Genomic DNA, 18,207 nt, shown 5'->3' with positions numbered 1-18,207 from the left:
AGGAGGGGCGTGGGGACCTAGACCCACAGGCTTTGCTCCTCTGCAACCAGCCTTCCCCTCCTCCCCTCCCTTCTCCCTCCTCCCCTCCTCCCCCTGCCTCCCTCCTCCCTTCCCTTCTCCCTCCTCCCCTCTCTCCTTCCTCCTCCCCTCCTTCTCCCCTCCCTCCCTACTCCTCCCTTCCTTTCCCTCCCTCCTCCCACTCTCCTCCCCCCTCCCCCCTCCTCTTCCTCTCCAGGCCTCCTCCTGGACTGGGGGAGGGAGACACAGCAACCCCTGTTGTCTGGTCACAGTCCTTGGGAACCCAGTAACACACTGGGTGGCCTTCTTCTGTCCTGCGTCCCTCTGCTGAGCATCTGTGCCCGTGAGTGCTACGCTCTGTAGAAGCCTGTGAGATACAAGCCTGCCCTGTTAGGAGGCAGGAGCATGCAGGCCAGCAGGGAATCCAGCAGGCCGGGCAATCAGGCTGGCCTGCTGGCATGTGGCTTTAGAACCACACTGCCACCTGCCTGCTGTGTGACCCCGGGCAGGTGTCCCAACCTTTCTGAGCTCCTCAGATCGCACGCAGCATGGGGATGATATTCCCAAGCTCAGAGGTTTGCTGTGGGAGTCAGGCTGATGGTCTGGGGCAGAGCAGGCAACCGGTCCGCACCCTCTCTGTGCATCACTCCACCGATCCTGAGGGAGGCACAGATGTGGTGATGGTGGGAAGCCGCCCGGGGCTCCAGTGACCTCCGCCCGGGGCTCCGGCGACCTCCGGCAGCGATCCAGCCTGGGTCCCTCCCCTGACTGTGGGGGACACTCCCAGCTGCTGCTGCCCTCGCGGGGCTTGTCCAGCCAGAAAGGTCATGAGACGCACCTGTTGCCCGAACCAGTGCTGGGCACATATTTAACAGTCAGGGCGTGATATCGCGTTATTTAATTTTCCCTGTCATTGCGAGCAGCGGGTCGCCACCCCAGGCACACTGGACTGGGCGGTCAGCAACTGACCGTCAGTCCCTCTCAGGTGGCGCTCACCCAGCCGAGGGAGGGGCTGTGGGCTGCCCGCCGTCCCGGCCCTCAGATACCATATGGCTCCAAGCACGCCCCAATGTGTACTCTTTGAAAATAGCACAATTCTGAAGCCTCCTGACAAATTTTATGGGTTTTTCTCTTGTGCTAATTTATGGAAAACTAGCTCTTAACCATTTATCCACAAAAGGGCTGCTTGAGCCTTGGCTGTAAAAAATCCATCGGCAGGACCGTCTCTGTTTCTTGGGAAACGACTGTCCGTTAGTTGCAGACGGCCCGGGAAGAGGGTTTTTCTCTACGGAAAGGCACCTGGGAGCCCCCCTCTCTCTTCTGGTGCCATCTTGGAACACGTGGGCAGAGACCACACCGTGCACGGGTCAGAGGGTTCCCGACTCTGGCTCACCTCGGGCGGGCAATGGCTGCGGTCTGTCTGTCTGTGACACCTCCCCACTGGCCTCCATCAAACGGCCCCCGCCGGGCACCGGGAGACACGGGGAGAACATGCGGGCGGCTGCACGGAGGACGAAGAGGGAGGGGCTCAGGGAGCGAGCTGGCCCCGCCAGGGGCTCAGCCTCTCCCTTCCATGCAGCTCTGTTCAGTGTCTCTAGGGGACCCGTGGCTAACAGGACAGGTCCCGCTCCTTGCCGAGGGGACGGCCTGGCTGGGGTAAGAGCACAGGGAATTGGGATTCCTGGGAGTCCTCGACAGGATCGGACAGCTCCCACTGTGTTCTGGGCCCTTCTGTGTTTTCTTGGGACAGAAGGCTGATGGGATTGTGCTGCCTAATTTCCTCATCTTACAGGAGGGCGCCCGGAGCCCAGAGCGACCAAGTGGCCGGTGGAGGCAGGGCTTACCTGTGTCCTACGTTGGCCCTTCTTCCTTCTTCTGGAGCCAAACTGGCTGAGCTATCTGTGCACGGGGAGAAAGAGCCGGGGAAGCTCTGCCTCTCCAGGCCTCTGCTTCCCCCCTGCAGCCGGGATGCAGCTAGGATGACAGGGGTGAGGTCCCAGACACGGGCCCCACTCGGGCTCCCAGATGCAGCTGAGGACATCAGCCCTTCCCCCCGTGCCGGCCCCAGGTGGGTGCCGACCAGCTGACAGGTTTCTGTAGACAGACAGCGGGGCTGACCTAGGGGGCTCCTCCCCTCGCCACTCGTCCTTCACACCCCTCAAACGCTGCGCCCCCATGCTTCCTTCTGACCCACGACACAGCATCCTGGACAGACCACTCAGGAGGGGAGAAAAACTCAGAAGCCCCCCAAGGACAATTCTGCCCACCCCGGTCTCCTCCAGGTCCTTTCTGGACCCTGACATCTGTCCCTTCTCCCTGCCACCTGCAGCCAGCTCCTTGTTCCGGCTTTTCCACGCCAGGCGCGTGGCCTCCCCAAAGAGGGCTGTCGGGCCAGCACGTGCCCAGGGCCTTCTCTGGTCCTCCAGGCGAGGAGGACGTGGCAGGGCCCAGAGGCGCTGAGAGCGTGGGGCATGAGCCTGCCTGACGAGGGTGTGGGCACTGCGGGGCAAGGTCACAGGGACAGAGCACCTGGGTCTCTGCCTCGCTCCCTGGCCGGCCCCCCTCTGCCACACCGGCTGCTGGACAGCTGGTCAGGGATGTCCTGCTCCCACATCCTGGGTGGGCAGGTCAGGCCAGGGGTCCCTGGGCACACATGGCCCCTTTCTTCCTCTCCCTCTGACACCTGCCTCCCCTCCCCTGCTGCGGAGCCACATGCACTGGGACCGTCAGAGCCGTGGGCCAGGAGAGACGCCGGCCGAGAGCCAGCACCTTCCTCGTGAGGCAGCTGTGCCTCGTGAGAAGGCCCCACAGTCCCAGACACGTCCCCGTCTGCCGCCTGAGGCCACCTTCCTCGCCGTCTAGCCCCCGCGTCGCAGACTTTAGGCTCACCTGCTCTGTGCTCTGCGCCCGCCCCGCCCACGCCCGGCCCCTGTGCCCTGCCTTGGGGTCCCGGGAGCCTCAAGAAACAGCCTTCCGGACCTTTCTCGTTAGGGGCTTAAGAAATGCACAGTGGTGATTAAGAAGCCACCTGGCGTCACTCAGGGCGCTTAACGTACGTGTGCTTTTTGCTGTTCCTGCTTCAGATCCTTGTTCTGAAAAACACAAGCACACAGTTACCACTGGGGAATCTGGGCCCGGGCCCGCCCCAGGCGCTGGGCAAGGGACGGTCTGCAGCTCGGCCCATATACGGGCGCGGCCCCACCGGGTCCCACGTCCTGTGCATCATTCTCTGCTGACCTCTGACTTAATACTACACCTGGGCCGTGAGCCCCCCACCCGATGGCGCTCCTCCGCCTCTGCCGACCCCTCTCCTGAGCTCAGCAGGGCCCCATGGGTGGTGGTGGGGGTATGCGCTCGGCTGCAGGTCTGGGGGCATCCAGGCGTGGAGGGGTGATGGCAGGGGCTCCTCTGGTTCATAGGTGAGTCTGCTCCAAGACTCCAGGACCTGTCGCCTCCAGAAGTCCCTCCCTGAATCCAGGGGGGACAAGGGGATGGCCTGTGGGCTTGGGGGGGGCGGCAGGGGATTGGAGGAAGCGAGCCCTGCTGGTGCTGTAACCACCCACCTCCCGGGATGCCTTCCCCGCCTTGTCCAGCCCGCCATGCTCCAGCCCCCCTCTCCGAAGCCCGAGCTAAGTCCCACCTCTGCTCTGACCCCCTGCTTGCTGGCTGGCGGCCCTCCCCCCATCTCTGGAGCAGACGGAGAAAGTGGTTCACGTCAGGGCCCCCCAGTCCCTAACTCTGGGGCCTCACGGGGTGATGGGCCGAATGCTCAGCTGGCAGGGCGGGGATCCCCGTAACCTGCCATGCACAGAGTGTCGCCACGGACGAACACCGAGCGAGTGCTCCCAGGCCGAGTGGTGGGGTCTGGCTCCAGGCCTCCCGGACCTCGAGGGCGGAGGAACCTCTGGGGGCCCGTGGGGCTCTCGTCGTATCGGGCAAGGACGCCTTGCTGCACTCACGCTCGGCACTGACGACCACCAGCAGCTCCTCGAAGGAAGGGCCCCGTCTTTCACATTTAAAAATAGCCCACGGTGTCTTTCTCTGAGGCTGGCACCTAGGAGGGGCGCCGGACCGTGTGTGACTCCGTCCCAGTCGCACCCGAAGGCATGGGCACTGCAAACACCTGCTCAGCGGGCTGCCGTGTCCAGGATGCCCTGGGCACACCTGCAGCCGTGCCCGGGCCTCCCCGTCGCCCCTTCCTCAGACCGGAGAGGCCGGCAGGGTCCCATTGGTGTGTCCCAAGGCCGCAGGCCGCGGCGGGGGGAGGTGCCGGGCGGACACCTGTGACCCTGATGAGGGAATCACTGGCTGGGCGCGGGTCTCAAGGAGCGCGATCAGGACACCGTCCGGGGAAGGCGATCTTGCTTGGCTTAAGCTACCAGAGGAATGTAGAGCGTGTGAGGCTGCGAACCAGCCGCTTCCCCGTGGTCCCCACGCTGCCGAGCAGGCGGCGTGTTCCGGAAAGGTGTTGGAGAATCTGGCGAGACTGGTGTCGGCTGCAACCCGCTCTAGACGGGGAGGAAGTGGCTCCAAGTGGGTCGATCCGGAGAGGCGGGATGTGGGCTCTCCTGGCCGCCGGCCCACCCGTCTGTCCGCGCTCCCGGAGCAATCTGGGCCCGGCCGCCAGCTCTGGGGCACTTCACTTCCACTTGAAGCGGGATTCGTGCCTCCGAGAGCATCTCGTGCACACGCTATAGGAAAGAGACAAGAGTTAAAAGAAAATAATCCTAATCCGGTCACTCGAACTAAAACCATTATTACCTTTTTCTTTTCTTTTTTTTCAGTATTTTTTTTTCCTGTGTGATTCCTTCTGGACCCTTCTTTTGTGCCTGAAAACTTAGCGGGAAGAGCCGACCGGGCCGCGGGCCAGGCCCATCCCGAGCGCCACACAGACCGCGTGCCCCCCCGCTGCCACCGCAGGGCAGACGCGGAGGGTGGAGGGGCTGCCCCGCGGAGGGAGGGCTGAGCGGGACCAGAGCGCGGGCTGCAGAGATGGACCCTCCTCACCCAGCACTGTCCCATGATGGAAACACAAGCACCCGTCGGTCCGGTGCCGCGGCTCATGCGGCCTCTGTCTTGTTTCCTCACGGACCAGACGTGGGCTCCACTCCTCTTGAACGTGTTTACAACACGCACACACCGCCACGTAGCTACCCGTCCCTCCGCGGGGGGCACTCAGGGCCTTGGCAAACGCTCACGGTCACGGTCACAGAGTCTCTGCCGTGAGGCCTCGGGGCTTACTTGCTCCCGGCAGGTCAGGTCTTGCCAGAGGAATTCTTTCAGCCGGTGGTGACGTGTGCCCGTGGGCTGGACAGAGGGGGCTGGCCCACCGTGGCGGGGTCCGCGGGGTGGTGAGATGGGCAGGCCTCTCCCCCCCCACCCCGCCCTGCACACTGATGTCAGATCGCGGTATCGTCCCTGTCAGGGCGGCTGCTAAGTCATGGAGCCGGGATCGGACCCAGGTCCAGCTTCCACCTGACAGGGGTGACCCCCCCCCCCTCACGCACACACTCACAGAGTCATTCAGCCGTGCCCGCCCAGGGCCGCCTTTGTCCTGGGCTGAGCTCTGCACGGAGTGAGCAGCTCTACGTCAGCGTACAACGTGAGCGAAAGTCCCCGCATGCATGAGCTTACACTCATGAGGATGGGGTGTGTCTGCAGCAGGTGGGGTGTGTGGTATGGGGTGTGCACATGTGCTGTATGTAGTGGGGTGTGTGAGTGAGTGTGTGTGTGTGTGTGTGTCTAACCACAGACAAGCTGGTAGGTAAGTGTGTACACAGGACCAGCCCTCGGTGTGGGGCCTGCAGAGGAAGCACAGAAGCCGGCCCCTGTGGCGGCTGCAGGGGAACGTGGGGGGGACTGCGCTGGGCACCCAGGAAGACCCCTCCCAGTAGGTGCCGTTGGAGCTGAAGACCTTTCGTTCTAGGGAACGTGCAAATGGTGTAGACACTTTGGAGGCCGCTGGCTGCACATCCCAGGTGCACGGACACGGGACAGGTGCAGGCAGGTGCACGGGGATGACGGGGACAGGCCACCCGGGGCTCTGCTGACTCTGGCCTGAGCCGAGCGGGTTGCAGAGGGCCCTGTGTGGGCCCCAGTGCGGCCTGGGCACTTCCAGGGAGCCCCTCCATGCAGGGGTGCAGACGCTCCCGCCGACACCTGCGGTGATCGCCAGAGCCAGGCCTGTCCTCGGCGACGCGTCCCCCAGGCTGCTGCTCCAACAGGGTCCCCAGTGAACCCACGCGGGGCGGGCTGTCCGCTGCTGCGTCAGTCGGGCTGCAGAGGGAGGCCCGGAAGGCAGACCTACTTGTGCTGTGCGCTGAGGGCGTCCTGGCTGGAGCAGGGCCGCGCTGGGTCCTTGTCCTGGGAGAGGAGGGGAGGGAGGGGACAGACACCCCTCGAGGCACGACCTGTTCCCTGCAGGTTCCTCTCTGAGAGTCAGCGTGAGCTTCCGTGACACAGCATTGGCCTCTGTGATGGCGGGTCCCCGAGGGGAGAGTGCCCCACCCTCAGACGTGCGTGCCCAGCGTGCTGAGTGACCAGCCGGGGGCTCTGGGGCAAGTATGTCCTCAACCCCCAACCACACTGTCGCCTCCACACAAAGGCCACGTGCAGGCCTGCCACGTGAGCCTCCACGGTGCCCCATTAGGGCCACTGTCTTTTCCCAGTGGGGACCCCGGGACAGCTTTTCCCGGCTGTCCCCTCAGCCGCTCCCATGGAGCTCAGGCCTGGTGCTGCCCGGGCCCCCAGTCCGGCTCCCCACCAACCAGATGGGGGCTCGCACGGCACCACCAGGCCGTCCCCCCACCGTCGTCTTGTCTCGTTGAGACCGCCACGCCCCAGACCTGCAGCTCGCTTACCGTGTCCTGAGTTCCCGCTGTCCCAGCCGTGAATCTCAGCGGTTCTCTTGACACGGCCCTCTCTCGCCTGCTCCCCAGGATCCGGGGGACGTCCACAGCCTGCTGATTTCCCAAATGGACCTAAAATCCTCCAATTCTCTTCATCCTCTCGTTGACCGCTCCAGTCAAGACGCTGCGTCTGTCTGGCACCCCTGTGGATGAAAACTGAACACGTTTTGTTGTTGATCGATTTCCTTCCTTTCCTTCTGCCTTCTGTCAGCCTGTTGGGCCACTGGAAGGAAGACCACAGACTGGGCAGCTAGCTGACATCATTTCTCACAGTTCTGGGGCTGAGGTCCCAGGGCCCCCCTCCGCTTTCCAGCCTCTCTGACCTTCCTTCACTTCTGAAGCACTGTGCTCTGGTCTGCCCCAGGGCCTTGGCACAAGCTGCTTCCTCTGAAACCTCCTACTATGCATCTCCTGTCCAATGTGCAGACCTCGAGGTAACTTAATGCTCCCTCCCCAGGGACCCTCTCTGATCTCTCCTCAATTCCCTCTAATCTAAATGCAGTCAACTCAAATCAATTCACTTGACTCAAAAACATGCAGTTAGTGTAACACGAATTCAAGCCTTTCTCAAGCAGACTCGCTTCCATGGAGCTCCATCCCAACCGTCTCAACTTGGGACAAAACGTGTGGCTCGGCACCAGCTAGATGGAATTGGAAGGACAATGACCCACATTTCAGAAGTTTGTGGACAAGAGCTCTGAAAGATCCACAAGATAGCGAGGAGTTTCTGGAAGGAACAGAATTCATTCCTGGACTCGGTCCCACTTGGTCATGGTGCCTCCTTCTTATGCGTTGTTGAACTCCATCTGCTCATGTTTTGTTGAGGAAATTTGTGTCTATGCTCATGGACGCTGGTCCGTACCTTTCTTTTCTTACAACGTTCTGCTGACCTCACGGAATGGGTTAGGAAGTATTTCCTCGGCTTCCTGTTTCCGGCAGGAATGTGAAGAATTGGTATAGCTTCTTTCCTAAAAGTCTGATAGAATTTACCAGTGAAACATCTGAACCTGGTGGGTTTTTTGGGGGGGGGTAACATTAATCAACTACTGATTCAATGTTCTTAAGGGATACAAGCCATTCAGGTGATCTATTTCTCCTAATACATGTTTTGGTAGTTTGTGTCTTTCAAGGAATTGGTCCACTGAATTTAAGTTATCAGATTTGTGGGCATAAAGCTGTTCATGGAAATTCCTTTGTTTTCCTTTTAATGCCCATGAGATCAAGTATGATGGACCCACTTTCATTTCTGATACTGGTAATTTACGTCTTCTCTCTTATTTTCTTGGTTAGACTAGCTAGAGGTTTTCAATTCTATTGATTTTTTTTTTAAAGAAACTATTTTTGGTTTCATTGATTTTCTCTGTTGGTTTCTACTTCTCAACTTAATTGATCTGCTCTAATACTTTTTTCCTGTTTAATTTTTAATTGGCTCTTTTTTCTCTAGTTTCCTAAGGTTGAAAGTAGATTATTGATTTTAGATATCTCTTCTTTTCTAATACATACATTAAATACTATAAATTTTCCTCTAAACACTGTATTCACTGCATCCCACAAATTTAGATGTTACATTTGTATTAAATAAGCTTTTAAAATCTTAGAGAAGTTTTACGTTTATAGGAAAGTCACGAAGATACAAAGAGTTCCCATATATCCCACACCCCATTTCCTTTCTTTTTAACATACATAAATGTCGCCCGTTTATTAGTATTAACGAACCCATGTTGATACATTATTGTTACCAAAAATCCACACTTTATTCAGATTATCTTAGTCGTTAACCAATGTCCTTTTTCTGTTCTAGGATCCCACATTAGAGTCATCATTATGTCCCCTTAAGCATCTCTAGGCTGTGATGGTTTTTCAGACATTCCTTGTTTTTGATGCTGTTGGCAGCTTTGGAGAATACTGGTCAGGCCTTTTGCACAATGTCCTTTAATTTGTCGCATTATCATTTTCATTTAAATTGCTTTAACTTTTCTTGAGTCTTCTTCTTTAAACCACGTGTTATTTAGAAGTGTGCTATTGAATCTGAAAATAATTTGGGATTTTCCAGCTACTTTTCTGCTTTTTATTTTCATTTTGTTGTGGTCTGGAAACATACTCTGTCTGATTTCTATTTTTAAAAATTTGTTGGGGCGCCTGGGTGGCGCAGTCGGTTAAGCGCCCGACTTCAGCCAGGTCATGATCTCGCGGTCCGTGAGTTCGAGCCCCGCGTCGGGCTCTGCGCTGATGGCTCAGAGCCTGGAGCCTGTTTCTGATTCTGTGTCTCCCTCTCTCTCTGCCCCTCCCCCGTTCACGCTCTGTCTCTCTCTGTCCCAAAAATAAATAAACGTTGAAAAAAATTAAAAAAAAAATTTGTTTAGGTGGGTTTAATGGTCCAAAATGTGGTCTCACTAGGTGAGTGTCCTGTGAAAACTTGAGGGGAATGTGTATCGGGCTATCATTGGATGAAATATTCTAGAAGTATCAATTAAATCAAGTTGTTCATTGGTGCTGCTCAGTTCAACTATGTCCTCACCAATATGCTGGGTCTGTTAGTAGGAGAAGAATACTGAAGTCTCCAAAAATCACAGTGGATTTGTCTATTTCTCCTTGTGGTTCTAACAGTTTTTGCCTTGTTTATTTTGACGTTCTATTGGTAGGTGCATGCATGTTTAGGATTGTTACGTATTTGTGGAGAATTGGCTCTTTATCATTATGTAATTCTGTACCTTATCCGTGATGATTTCCTTTGTTCTGAAGTTGCCTCTGTCTGAAATTACATAGTTATTCCAGCTTTTTATTAAAGTTAGTTTGAGATATCTTTCTTTATCCCTTTAATTTTAACCCCTTTGTGTCTTTATATTTAAAATGGGTTTCTAGGAGACTACTTGCAGACTTCTCTTTGAATCGGTGTATTTAGACCATTCCTATTAAAAGTGATTACCGATATAGTTGGATTACCATGTATCTACCACGTCTGTAATTATTTTCTCCTTGTTGCATTTCTTCTTATTTTTTCTCCCTCTTTTTCTCCTCCTTTTTGTGGTTGTAACTAGGCATTTTATATGATTGAATTCTATCTCATTTCTTAGCAAAGCAATTCTATTCTTTCCAGTGGTTGTCTTGGAGCTTTTAATATAAAGTTAAATATTTGAAGTCCATCTATGTACTACTTTTCATGCAGTCTGCTTATAATCCCACTTTCTCCTTCCCATCACTACAGCATGGCTGTCACTTACTTTAACTCTCCGTATGCTATTGTCATCCAATATATTGTTATGATTTCAAGCAACTCTCTTTTAGATCTACTAAGAAAAAGAAGACTTTTACCTTCACTTAATTCTTCTCTGCTACTCTTCATTTTTTTTTGGCAGATCCAAGTTTATGACCTATATCATTTACCTTCTCCTTGAAAAACATTTTTTTAAACCTTTCCTGCGGAGCAGGCCTGCTGGTGATGAATTCCCTCAGTTTTGTTTGCCCGAGAAAGTAAATGAAATACCATAAGAATAATAACAACCACCACAATAATCACAGATTTATATTTTTATAGCACTTTATAGCTTGCAGAAGTCTTTCACTGACCTCCTTTCCCCCACTGAGCTAATTGTTTTATCCTTGGTACCCCCACCTCCTATACTTCCTGTTTTGTATCTGTCCACACTCCATAATTGCTGACTTATGTTGCTGTCTCTTCCACCAGACAGTGAGTCGTTAAAGGCAGTGGCTGTGTCTGCTTAATTGTTTCATCTTCATAAACCTGACAGTTTCTCAGTATACACATTTTTTAATTAATAGACTTAATTTTTAGAACAGTCTTAGATTTACAGAAAAATGGAACAGGTAGCACACAGAGTTCCCATATGGCTCCATCCCAATACACTTTCCTCTGTTATTAACATCTTGCATGAGTGTGGGACATTTGTTACAACTAATGAACCAACATTGATATATTATTATTAACCAAAGTCCATAGTTTACATTTCGGTGCACTCTTCGGGGTGAAAAGTTCTCGGAGTTTTAGCAAACGCGTAATGTCATGCACCCACCATTCCACTTTTCATCAGAATCCTTTCTCCACCCCGCAAATCCTGTGTGCCTCACCGAGACGACACTCCCTCTACCCCTGCAACGTTAGGCAACTACTAAACTTTTACTGCCTCCATAGCTTTGCCTTTCCCAGAATGCCGTGCAACTGAAGCCATATGTATGGAGGGCTTCTTTTACTTAGCAATGCACACTTTTAGTTCTCCCCTGTCCTTTCGTGGCATGATTGCTCATTTGTTTTTAACTGCCAAATAGTATTCCAACGTACGGCTGTATTACAGTTTATTTCTCCTTTCGCCTATCGAAGAAAGCCTTAGTTGCTTCTATTTTTTTGGCAATTGGAAATTGTGAATATGCTACTGTATACTACTACTGTATACTGTGAGTTTTGTTGTTGTTGTTGTTACGGACACAAGTTTTTGACTCTGTTGGGTATCACTAACATCTAGTGTCAATGTTCTGGATTGTGGCCATTCTAATAGGCGTCTGGTGGTACCTTGTGCTAGCTTGTAATTTTCTGACATGCAATGTTGAAAACACTCTTAAATGCTTTTCTGCCATCTGTACCTCTTCTTTGGTGACAATTCTGTTCAGATCTTTTGCCTATATTTAAAAATCGGGTTGTTTATTTTCTTGTCGTTTTAATAAGTTTGAGAACTTGAGCGTTAACAACTTCTTTGTGTATTTTAGATACAAGCACTTCATCACATATGTGTTTTACAACAACTGTCCCCCAGTCCGTGGCTTGTCTCCATTCTTTTAGCACTATCTTTGGCAGAGTAGAAGTTTTTAATTTCGATGAAATCCGACCTATCAATTCTTTCATGCCTCATGCTTTTGGTTGGTATCTAAATAGTCATCTCCAAACTCAGGTCACCTAGATTTTCTCTGACATTATCTTCTAGAAAGTTTGTAGTCTTGTGTTTTAAAATTAGATCCATGATTGACTTTGAGTTAGGTGTGTGTGTGTGTGTGTGTGTGTGTGTGTATGAAGTAAGGTCTGTGGTTAAATTTATTTTACTTATTTTGTATGGATGTGCAATTGTTAAACACTATTTGTTGAAGAAACTATTCTCCTTTGAATTACCTTTGCTCATTTGAAAAGATCAATTGCTTATGTTTGTGTAGGTCTGTTTCCAGGCTTTCTATTCTGTTCCATTGGTCTATTTTTTAAATTCTTTCTCAAATACCATGATCTCTTGATTACTGCAGTTTTGTAGTTAAGTTTTGAAGTCAGATAATATCAGTTCTCCCACTTTATTCTTCTTCAATATTATGTTGGCTATTCTGGGTCTTTGCTTTCCCATACAAAATTAGAATCAGTTTGTCCATATCTGCAAAATAACATGCTAGAATTTTTATTGGGATTGCCTTGATTTTATAGATCAACTTGAAAGGAATTGACATCTTAACAATATTGGGTCCTCCTGTCCCTGAAGATGAAATATGTCTCCATTTATTGATCTTTGATTCTTCTTTTCATCATTATTGTTGGTATCCTCATGTAAATCCTGTACAGATTTTGTTAGGTTTGTACATAAGTATTTAATTTTTTGTTATTAATGGAAATGATATTGTGTTTTTAATTTCAAATTTTAAAAATTTTTAAAAAGCTTATTTTGAGAGAGAGAGAGAGAGAGATGGAGAGAGAGAGAATCTGAAGTAGGTTCCCTGCTGTCAGCACAGAGCCCTATGTAGGGTTAGAACTCACAAACTGGGAGATCATGACCCGAGCTGAAATCCAGAGGCAGACACTTAACCAATTAAGCCACCCAGGAGTCCCTTTAATTTCAAGTTCTTATTGCTCATAGGTAGGAAAGCAACTGACTTTTGTACACTGACCTTGTGCCCTGCAACCTTGTTTTATGACTTGTTACTTCCAAGAAGTGGTGTGTGTGTGTGTGTGTGTGTGTGTGTGTATCTATTTAGTATTTTCTGCATAGACAAATATATTATCTGTAAACAAGTACAATTTTACTTTTTCTTTCCCTATCTGTACAGCTTTCTTTTTCTTGTCTTATTGCATTAGCTAGGACTTCCAGGATAATGTTGAATAGAAGTGGTGAACAGATTAGATCTGATAACTAGTGGTGGGTAGAATTGTTCACAAGTCCTTTTATTATCTTTTTAATACCCATGGAACTAGTAGTGATCATGTTTTGATTTCTGATATCAGTAATTCATGTCTACACTTATGTCTTTCTTAGCCATCCTAGAAGTTTATCACATTCATTGATCTTTTCAAAGAACCAGCTTTTAGTGTCATTGATCTCTATTGATTTCCTATTTTCACTTCTGCTCTAATTTTTATTATTTATCTCCTTCTTATTTAATTTGATTTCCTTTTTTCTTAAGAGATTTTCCACCTTTCTTCTTTTCTAATAGGTGCACTCAATGCTATAAATTTCCCCTCTAAGCATTGTTCTTGATATATCCCACAAATTTTGATAGATTGGGCTTTCATTTTCATTTAGTTAAATACATTTTAAAAGTTCTCTTGAGACTTTTTTGGACCCATGTATTACTTAGCAGTGTGTCGTTTACTCCAAATAGTTTGAGATTTCCCAACTAGCCTTCTATTATTGATTTTTCATTTAATTCCATTGTAGCATGCAAGAATACTTTCTATGATTTATATTCTTTTAAATTTATTAAGGTGTGTTTTATGGCCGAGAATGTCTGTTTTGGTTAATGTCCCCTGTGAGCTTGAGAAGAATATGTATTCTGCTGTTGTTGAATGAAGTATTCTATAAATGTCAATTATATCCAGTTGATGGATAGTGCTGTTCCGTTCAACTATGTCCTTAATGATCTTGTGTCTGCTGGATCCGTCAATTACTGATGAAGGGTGTTGACATCTTCAACCCCTATAGTGGATTTGTCTGTTTCTCCTTGTGGTTCCCTCAGGTTTTTTTCCCCCACATAGTTTGACACTTTTATTAGGTGCGAGCATGCACATTAAAGATTCCCATATATTTGTGGATAATTGATCCCTTTATCATGATGTAATGCTTCCCTTTATTCCTGATAATTTCCCCTATTCTGAAATCTTCTTTGTCTAAAACTAATAAAACTGCTAAGCTTTCTTTTGATCAGTAGTGCATGGTTTATTTTTCTCCATCCTTTGACTCAATATATCTGTATCTTTGTCTTGAAAATGGGTTTCTTATATATAATACACAGTTAGGTCCAGTTTCTTTCTTATCCCCTCTAATGGGAACCGCCTTTCATTTGCTGTATTCGGACTATTCACCTTTAAAGTAATTATAGGTATAGCTGGCTTACCATTAACCATATTTGTAACTGTCTTCTATTCATTGCACTTGCCAGTTATTTCCATTAAAAAATATTCCTCTCCTTTTCTGCCTTCTCCAGTTTTTTTTTAATGTTTTCTTTATTTTTGAGAGAGATAGCATGAGTAGGGAAGGGGAAAAGAGAGAGAGAGGGACAGAGGACCTAAAGTGGACTCCACGCTGACAGCAGCAAGCCTGATGTCAAGCTCAAACTCATGAACTGTGAGATTATGACCCAAGCTAAAGTGGGACACTCAACCAGCTGAGCCACCCAGACTCCCCTGCCTTCTCTGGTTTTAACTGAGCATCTTATTGTCACATTTGCTGTCCTCTATTAGCATTTCAATTTTAGATGTAGTGGTTTCTCTAGACTTTGCAAGATGCAAAGTCCACCTTCAAACAACACTATGTAATCAGGTCACAGGTGGTGTAGTTACAGAATATTATTCTGGATCTCGTCCTCCCATTCCTTATAACATTGCAGCCATTCTGTTCATATATTCATATGTTATGGGGCATCTGGGTGGCTCAGTCAGTTAAGCTTCCCACTCTTGATTTTGGCTCAGGTCGTGATCGCATGACTGGTGAGGTCAAGCCCCATGCTTGGGATTCTTTCTTTCGCTCTCTCTGTACCCCTCTCCTGCTCACACATTCTCTCTCTCTCTCGAAATAAGTAAAAAAAAACTTTAAAAATCCACGTTATAACTACCTGATACGTTACTGTTATTGTTACTTTGAACAGTTATCTATTACACAAATTAAGAATAAGGAAAATAAAAGATTTTATTTAACCTTTGTTCTTTCTCTGATACTCTTCATTTCTTTCTGTAGATCTTAAATTTTGATCTATATAATTTTCCTTCCCTCTTAAGAATGTCTTTTATCATTTCTTGAAGGGCAGATCTTCTGTTGGAAAATTCCTGTTTTTTGTTGTTGTTGTTGTTGTTGTTATTTGCTTGTTTGTTTTTTGTCTGAAAAAGTATTTCTCCTTCACTTTTAAAGAATAACTATGCTGAATACAGACATCTAGATTGGTGCATTTTGCTTCCAATACTTTAAATATTTGACTGCAATCTCTTATTTTCCTGGTTTCTGGTGAGGAGTCTAATGTAATTCTTATTCTAGTTTCTGGAAGGATAATTTAGGTTTTTGCTCTGCTTTCTTTCAAGGTTTTCTCTTTGTCTTTGGTTTCCTGCAGTCTGAATATAATTAAGTCTATTTGTAGATTTTTGGTACTTATGCTTGTTGTCCTTTGAGCCTCCCAGAGCTGTAGTTGGGTTTCTGTGATTAATTTTGGGAAATCTTAGTCATAATTACCTCAAATACTGCAAATTCTCTAACCTTTCTATCTCTTATCTCTCTGGTATACCATTACATACATGCAATCCTTCTGTAAGGATTCTGCAGTCCTTGGATATTCTGTTCCATGCTTTTCATACTGTTTTTTCCTCTTTTTATCTCATTTTGCAAGTTTTTAGCGAATGCATCAAGATCGCCAATTCTTTCTTCAGCCATGTCTGGTCTCCTTTCATAGCCTATCAAAGGCATCTCTTTGTTTCTGTTCACTTTGATTTCTGTAATTTCCCCTTGATTCTTTCTTAGGGTTTTCATCTCTGTCATTAAACTACCCATCTGTTCTAGAACGTTGTCTTCTTTCCCGTTGAGCCCTCAGCATACCCATCGTGGATGTATCAACATTCCCAGGCGGACAGCTCCAGCATCTGTAGCACATCTGGGTCTGCTTTGTCTCTTCAGACCGCGGTTCTGTTGCCTGTTGGCATGCCTTCTAGTAGTTTTCTTGGAAGCTGGAAATGATACATCTGGTAACAGGGACTGAGGAAATCCAGCTTTTCATGTGAGTGTTAGTTACTTGGCTCTGCCTGGAGCTGGGCTGCGTTCAGTGGCTGCCCCCGCGCCCGGGGTCCGGTTCCTTTGTTGGTTTGCTGTTTCCCTTCCAGACGTCTTTGGGTTCCCTACAACCTCCTTCTTAAATACAGTCTGCATTTTTCAGCTCTTTCATTTGTAACCTTCTGCCATCACACCAGAGCCTGGTTGGTGATAAGGTGTTGGGGAAGGCAAGGGTTTCAGGGCCTTATGACTACATTTAATTTTTTTTAGCTGGCCTGAGTTCTGGAGCTGTGACTTTCAGAAGTGGCTTTGACCTTTTTATCCCCCCTCACTGAGACAAGAGGGCTGGAGACCGGGAAGGCAGTGGGAACACAGCTTCCTTAGAGGGTGGGCTTTCTTACCGAGAACAGAAGCTTCGGGGATATCTGATTATTCCCCTGCCCCCTGTCCTTCCCTGATGTATCATTTTCCTCCCAGTCTCGGCCTCCGATCTTCATCCTGAGACCCAGCTGGGAGAAAGGCTACAAAAGCCTGGGCCCCCTAGGGAGATGTTTCATCTCTGAAATCAGCCCCCAAAAGGCCACCTGCTGCTGTGTGGGTCCCACCAGCTCCTGGCCCGCAGCCCCCGCTCCCCGTGAGCTGATCCCAGCTGTGATTCTCCGCACCTCCCGTCGTCTCCCCAGTCGTCTCGGGACCTCGATTCTCCACTAGACCCAAGTTGTTGATTTTCAGTTTGCTCATTTTATTTTCATACGGTGAGGACGAGAGTGATGACCTTCAAGCTCTTTTTATGCCGGAGAAGGTGAAGCTGGGAGTCTCAGTGTATTCTGACACCTGGTGCCACGCCAGCCTGGCAGGTGCTTCCCCTGTGGGAGGAGAGGGATCCTCACCACTGGCCCCAGTTCCTTGCTGGTGGCATGCCTTGCACCGCCCTTCCTTTCTGTCCTGACGGAGCGGTGGTCTTGCACAGGCTGGTTACCACCTGGCCTTGCCGTAAAACCTTCTGTAGGCATAACTCCACCTCTGTGCGTCCCCAGCTGAGCCAAGCGCCAGCCCTAATCCAAAGGCCGTGGGATCTGTCCTGGCTGTGTCTGTGTGTGACCCGAGGTGTGTGACGTGAAGTGCGAGAGTCAGGATGGTCACCAAGGTCAAGCAGCTGGTTCGGTGGGCGGGCTGCGCTTGGGTGTGAGCAGAGGACGCAGAGTGGCTGAGAATTGTGACTTTGATCTGAATGTCGACGGTGCCATCAGAGGGACCTCACGCAGGCTCCTGTCCCCAGCTCCTCGTGGCTCCTGCTTGGTGCCCACACGTCATGGGCAGCACAGTCCCCATGCTACAGGGCCTGAGGGCATCTGCCCAGCTCCCTGCCCCCACCCCAACCCCCTCCCAAGTGTGTCCTGCCCTGTGGCCGGCGCGATCTGTGAAAGAAAAAACCAGCTGGTGCCGTTCACCCCGCTCCACACCTCCAAGCTTCCCCTAAACTAAAACCGAGGCGCCGGCCCCTGGTGGACGAGGCTTGGACCGCTGTGGTCCTTCCTCCTGGAACCCCGGGTGCTCACCTGCTGGGTGGCCCTGTTCCGGCCGTGTGGTCTTCCAGCTTCTCAGCCTGTGCAAGCTCTTCCTGGGTGCTGGTAGGCCTACCCTCTCCCCGGGCCGGCGGCTCCTCACACGACCCCCTTCAGCACCGCCTCCCCCCACCCCCCCATGGCCTGGCCCTGTCCTGGCCAGCCCGCACTCTCTCGCCGCACCCCCCCCCCCATGCTCTTCCCCCTGCCAGGCCTCGTGCAAGTGGAGAGCGCGCTCCCACTCGTGAGTCGTCTCGGGAGGGCCCTCGAAGCGGGAAGCCCAGCGCGGGGCCCTTGGGAGCCTCACCTGCTCGCTGTGTATGCGTTTGCTCCTTTTCTTACCGTCCCTAGTTTCCTGCAGGAAATCAAGGTCTGCTTTGCTCCCGTCTGTGTGCTGAGCACGTGGCCTTCAAAGCGCCTTCATCTGTGGAGGAAAGAATGAAGCCGGAAGAAGCCGGCGTCACGGGGGGGGGGCAGAGTCACGGAGGGGGAGGTGCCAGCGTCACGGGGAGGTTGGGCCGACGCCACCAGGGGGTGGCGTCAGCG

The 18,207-nt window shown here is 50.4% G+C and overlaps 2 long non-coding RNA genes across 2 annotated transcripts; one reads left to right on the top strand and one right to left on the bottom strand.

Annotated features, from left to right (window-relative positions):
* Nucleotides 1–201: 201 nt before the first annotated feature.
* LOC123386780 lies at nt 202–18,121 on the bottom strand. Its single transcript, XR_006601209.1, has 6 exons — nt 18,004–18,121; nt 6,879–7,069; nt 1,863–6,381; nt 1,412–1,519; nt 538–675; nt 202–385 (listed from the first exon to the last, which is right to left on the bottom strand). It is a non-coding gene; the product is annotated as an uncharacterized LOC123386780 (long non-coding RNA).
* Nucleotides 6,351–8,903, top strand: LOC123386781. The gene is made up of 2 exons (XR_006601210.1): nt 6,351–6,579; nt 6,957–8,903. It is a non-coding gene; the product is annotated as an uncharacterized LOC123386781 (long non-coding RNA).
* Nucleotides 18,122–18,207: the final 86 nt, after the last annotated feature.

Source organism: Felis catus, chromosome B4, assembly GCF_018350175.1.
Source record: "Felis catus isolate Fca126 chromosome B4, F.catus_Fca126_mat1.0, whole genome shotgun sequence".
Taxonomy (NCBI): domain Eukaryota; kingdom Metazoa; phylum Chordata; class Mammalia; order Carnivora; family Felidae; genus Felis; species Felis catus.
Note: the sequence above shows the minus strand (reverse complement) of the source record. Positions and strands in the feature narration are given on the sequence as shown.